This window comes from Pinus tabuliformis, chromosome 4_2 (assembly GCF_031772625.1).
Source record: "Pinus tabuliformis cultivar Carrire ecotype Pingquan chromosome 4_2, CPIR1, whole genome shotgun sequence".
Classification (NCBI taxonomy): Eukaryota; Viridiplantae; Streptophyta; class Pinopsida; order Pinales; family Pinaceae; genus Pinus; species Pinus tabuliformis.
The window spans coordinates 1,141,787,212-1,141,793,070 of record NC_142304.1 but is presented as its reverse complement, the minus strand read 5'-3'; the positions used below and the strand labels follow the sequence as shown (position 1 = coordinate 1,141,793,070).

Sequence of the window (5,859 nt, the reverse complement as noted above, 5' to 3'; positions counted from 1 at the left end):
AAATGACTAACCACTAGCTAACCAAAATGAGGCCCTAAGCCTTCTTATTTATACAAATTGAGGACCCCAACAGTCCTCCTAAACTTTAGGGACTCGGCTGCCCAAGACTTGTAGTTAACAACAGTCCTACTTGACTTGCTTGGCTGCCCTTGTGCTGATTGATTTGGTGGCCCTTGAACTCCGAGCTGATGGTGAGGAATTCAAGGTAAGGGCCCATAAATGAGGGGAACACCTTCCTAAAAATACTCTCCACGAATTTGGCTGCCAAGTGCTCATTTCAACCATTGATTTTGTCTCCAAATTGACCAAAAAGGCTACACAAAGAACACATTAGACTTGTTGGCATAATGACTAACCCAATTCACTCTATTAGCATAAATATAATAAAAAACATGCAATAAACTAATGAGAATGGTGGATTAAGTCGAATTAGGAGGTTGAATGAGCCCAAATAATTATCCATTTTTGGGGCTCATCATCACCCCCCTACTGAAAGTGTTGCTCATCCTCTGAGCAACCAATCTATCTCCTCATCTTTGATGGCCCTGGTGGCCTCCCTGTCATGCCAAGCTTCTGAAGTGATGTCCTCTTCTCTGTCATGAAACCATGCTTTTCTCTTTGCTTCTTCCCACTACTTGCTCCTTTTTCTAGAGAATTCTCAGCTTTAGTATGATTGTGCAAACATACTCAATCTGATGGTGGCAATGGTGGTGAAAGGAGATGAAATCAGTGGAGGATGGAAGAAAAGAGTGGCTACATGCCTCCTCAACAAACTTCAAGCTTCAAATCCCTCTCCATAATTGATTTTGGCTTGCCCAAAGGCTTCTACAGGATGTTTCTGGTAAAAATACAGAACTTCCTGTAGAAAGTCCTGTAGCTTCCTGTAGAAGGTTGAACCATGACCAGATTGTGTCCGAACCTTGAAAAAATGAGTGTTCATGGAGGGGATGGATGTGCTTAGGGTGGCTAGCACAGGTGCTACCTCCCTAGCTAAATTCTCGGCCAATTTCTCCTTCTGCTGCCCTCTCCCCAAACTTCCTCGTATGCCACTCCCAAACAATGCAAAGCCTTTGAACTCATTTGATGAAACTTCCTCAAGAGTAATTTCCTTGATGCATCATCTAATTCAACAACTGATCCATCTGCAAGTTGTTGAAAAGCACTCCTTTCAAGCAAATTTTCCATGGCGCCCTTCACTAGCAGACGATTTTGTCCCATTGGTTCCGTGACAATAACACCCATGGATTTTCGATCACAATCAAACTCCAATAAAGCCCGCCTCTTTGATCTTTGTATCCACCAATCACAATTGCCCAATTTCATTGTGCCACTGTTGAGAATGGAACTTGTATCACCTGCCATTGGGTCTGGAACTCCCATTTTTTTTAACCAATACCTTCAAGGCTGCCTCAGTGGGAATACCAGTAGCATGGAACTGGTGATCTTGACAAGATATCCCTGCATCATTGCAAACTGCAGCAACTTCTGCCAGAGTTTCTAAATTTCCCCCCATATTATGTGCAGGCCAATCCAATATTTCCATCCTCAGGATTATATGTTGTTCCTTCACAGTAAACTCTCTAAGTGAACCAACACTGTGCCCCATGGCTATAAACTCACTGACAGACATCTGATTGGTTGTAAGAGTACCTGTCTTATCAGAGCAAATCACTGTGGTGCAACCCAAAGTCTCCACGCTCGGTGACTTACGCACAATAGCATTCTTTTGTGCCATCTTACGAGTGCCAAGAGCCAAACATGTAGTAATCACAGCAGGCAATCCCTCTGGTATAGTAGCAACTGCCAGAGCAACAACAATCTTAAAGTAGTACGTACATTTCTCAAAGGAAAACCTGATATTTTTTTGGCCACCCATCTATGACTTCCCATGAAAGAAAATATTTGTAGTTCATGATCCAGACAAGAATACAAATGGCACCAATCACTGTTGTCAGTCTTTCACCAAATTCATCTAACTTTCTTTTCAAAGGGGTATCATGACATTCCATTGAAGCTTCCTGAATTTGTGCCTGAATTTTACCTATTTCTGTAAACATGCCAGTGCTCACAACAATGCATGTGCAACAACCATTGGTAACTGTAGTTCCTGCAAACACCATGCATTCTTTTGACTGCAACTCACAGTCACACAAGGTGGCTGGATATGTTCTTTTGACCACAGGCATGCTCTCTCTGGTCAGGGAGCTCTGCTCCATCCTAAAGGTGGATGTCTTGAGGGACACAATTCTCATGTCTGCAGGAACCTTGTCTCCCACCTTCAGTTCCACTATATCTCCTGGAACAAGTTCTCTGGAGGGAAGATCTACAACATAATTTCCATCTCTCAAGACCTTTGCATGATCAGATTGCATTTCTTTGAGAGCTTCCAAAGCCTTCTGAGAATTATTCTCCTGCCATATTCCAACAATGGCATTGAGGATGAGAATCAGGAGAATGACCAGGGGCTCTACATAGGCTGTTATGCCCTTCTCAGAAGACACATTATCACGAAAGTAGGCAAGAAGAAATGAAATGCCAGCTGCCAGCAGAAGTATTTTAACAACTGTATCATCAAATTGCTCCACTACCAGCTTCCACAAAGGTGTACCATTTTTCTTCTGGAGCTCATTCCATCCATATATTTGACGGCGTTTTTCCACTTCATGAGAATTTAAACCATTCTCTAAGCTCACATCATATTCTTCTAAGCATTCTTCAACAGTTTTAGACCAAGCAGGGAATATCTTGTCCTCCATGGACTATGAAATAGATGATCAGATTCTGAATTCAAACAGATTGCTCCACCATTAACAGATCTATAATGCGTTTGAAAAACTCCAAAATCAATACTTTCAAGAACCCTGGTAACCTTGGACACGAGCTTTAACTACTTTTCTCATTTCAAGCTTGAATTTTGACAAAAATCTCGGGTTTTCCTTCTGCAGAGCTGTTTTCTGCGTTTCCTGTAGACGACTTCCTGTAGAAACGCCTGTAGAGTGCCCCTGCACCTCTAAGTGAGCCCGATACGCTGGAGAATTGTGAACCAGGCCACAAAGCTCAATGGAGGACGATGGGTTAATCATTTTGTGGAATCAGAGGATGCATACTTCAGTTGAAAATGTTGCAAGTGCAAGTTAACAACAGTCTGTGAGTTTCAGCTGAGCGTTCGTTAATTGCTGCGTGATTTGTGGTGAAGGAGTGAGGTGGCCAGGTGTACGTGGCCACATGCAGACGATAGTGCTATAATGAGCTGCATGTCCTCTTCTTATTAATCAGTTGCACTGGAGTTAAAGCCTCTACCACTGTCTGTTTTTTTATTTTCAATTTTCACGGGAGTGACTTACCCATGCATGCTGCGTGATTTTTGCCTGGATGAGTGCAATCGGATATGGCTAGCTTCCTGGCTGAATCCCCCCATCTCATTCGTTTATGCAGTGCTTAGATTAGATTCATGCAATAGAGGAACAAGGTTTAGTCACGTACCTGAAGTCAGATGGTTGCTGTGAGGTGATTTTTGCTGCTGCATGCTCATATTTTGCTGTTGCATGCGTGGATCCTTTGGTTGCATGAGGGCTTGGCTGATGATTTTTGGTTGTTTTCCTTGTGCAGGTGTCCTCTGGCCGGATGCATGCTGCAGGAGTTCATTTCCACGTTCAGATCTGCACCTTCAAGCTGCTGCTGCTGAATTTTCACAAGACCAGAACTTGTTTTCGCCATTGCTCCCAAACGGTAAATCGGATCGATCTGAAAATTTCTGAGCATGTTCCTATCATCATGATGCACCTCCCATAGCAAAATCGTGATCAATGGATGCACAGATTTCGAGAAAAATGGAAAATGGCTGAAGATTTCAGAGATCAATTTCTCAGAAACCGTGCATCGGAATTGGCTAAAACTGCTTGGGTAGGCTACTATCACCCATGTGCATCTCCCCATGAAACAGGTTTTGAAACGGACGCACGGATATGGAGAAAATGCAAAAATGGCTGATGGTGATGGAGGCTGATTTCTTGGAAACCGTGCACCGGAATTGGCTGAAACTGCTCAAGCATGTTTCCATCACCCTTGTACAATTCCCCATAAAACGGTTTGTCAAATGGATGCATGGTTTTCAAGTTATGGCAAAAACAAATTTTGTTCTATGGATTTTTGCTTCAAGGCCTTTTTGCAAGTGTTTGCATGGAAGGAAAAACTGAGCTTGGGCTGTGATGCAGGTATGGAGATGATGGAGGAGGAGTTGGAAGATTGCATGAGGACTTCTGAACCCTCGAGGAAGCTACCATGTTCGCCAAACCATTTTTTTGAAATCCATGTCTAGTTTCCCACAATTTCTACAGGAAGTTCCTGTAGAAGCACAATGAGAAGCACAATGAGGTGGAAAAAATGATGGAGAAAGGCAAGGGATGGACACACAAGTGCTTGTAGGCCTAATCAACAAATTCCCACCATCAGATTCCATTTTATACTTGAATTTGGTTCGTCCAAAGGTTCTACAGGATGTTTCCTGTAGAAATATAGAGCTTCCTGTAGAAGGCACAAGAAAAATTCCTTTAACCTTGATTTGAGTGCTCCTCCTGTCATGAAACGTCCTTCTTGCAACCTGCAATTAGCCAATGGAATTAGTTTTATTTTTCTTTTTCTTTTTCTCTTTTGTTTTTTTTTTTGAAAAACAACTAGGGCGCCTCATGGAGGTTTTCACCCTAATTGCCTGCCTTGGGCGCCTCCAAGGGAGGTTTTCACCCAAAGATCTTATTCTCTTTTCTCTTTTTTCCAACCTATTGACCGCCTCATGGAGGTTTTCAATCAATGAGCCAATCTAAGGCGCCTCCGAGGAGGTTTTCACCTTAGATTTCTATTTTCCTCTTTTTTCATTTTTTTTTTTTTCCTTTTTCGTTTTTCTCTTTTTTCTTTTTTCTTTTTTCTACCCTACCCTACTTGAAAAACAAAATCGTTCTCAAGTATAAGAATACTTCCAATGGAGCCACGTGCACATCGAGATTAGAGACAAGATGATGTGGAGGCTCGAAATGCATGCTTGGATAGGTATCCAGATCTTAGAGACCAAATGATCTGACCTTGAAGGGATCAAACATAGTTGCGGAAGAGAGTACTGCTGCAACTTAGTGACTGTCTGGAACCATGTCTCAATATAGCTTTGATATCCTTGGTCCTTTTGTTGATCTGGATCATTCTTCATGTCACCTTCTATCATGACTTTCTCATCTTCCTCCTTTTGCTGATCTTTCTCTTGAGTACATGGAGGATTTGATGGTAACCATGAAGGAACTCTCTCGATCTCTGATTCTGATCTCTTCTCTTCATCAAGTGCAGCCCATGGTTCTTTGATCTCCTCTTTTGAATCTTCTTTTGATGGATGTGATCCTTTAATGCTTTCAAGATGATCTCTTTTTTGCAATGCTTTTCCTGATCTATGGTGAAGATCATTGAGCTCAAAAGGAGTCATTTGCACATGTTGTGCCTCAGCTTTGCAATTGGGTTGAGCTGCTCCATTGTATGGTTTTGGAAATGGTGGTACGGGTAGTTGAGTGGAGGTGTGTAATTGAGATGGATGTGGATGGGGTTGTGGTTGAGCAGGCATTTGGGGTTGCCTTGGTGGAGGAGGAGGCGATGGTTGTGGATGAGCAGGTGGTGGAGGAAAATGAGCGGGATGAGAGTTGTACTGGGGCCTCCACTCCTGATAAGGTGCATTCCACTAAGGCTGTGGCTGAGCATAAGAGTGAAATGAATGAGAAACTGGTTGGGCATAATATGGATCTGTGAAGGAACAAGGAGGAGGTGTGAACCAGGAAGGATGAGCAGGGGGACCCCAAAGAAGGCATGAAAGTGGCTTGATAGGGG

General features: G+C 42.8%; 1 pseudogene; it reads right to left on the bottom strand.

The window, feature by feature from the left end:
* Nucleotides 1-1,351: 1,351 nt before the first annotated feature.
* LOC149173703 (calcium-transporting ATPase, endoplasmic reticulum-type pseudogene) lies at nt 1,352-2,756 on the bottom strand (annotated as a pseudogene).
* Between the last annotated feature and the right edge of the window lie 3,103 nt (nt 2,757-5,859).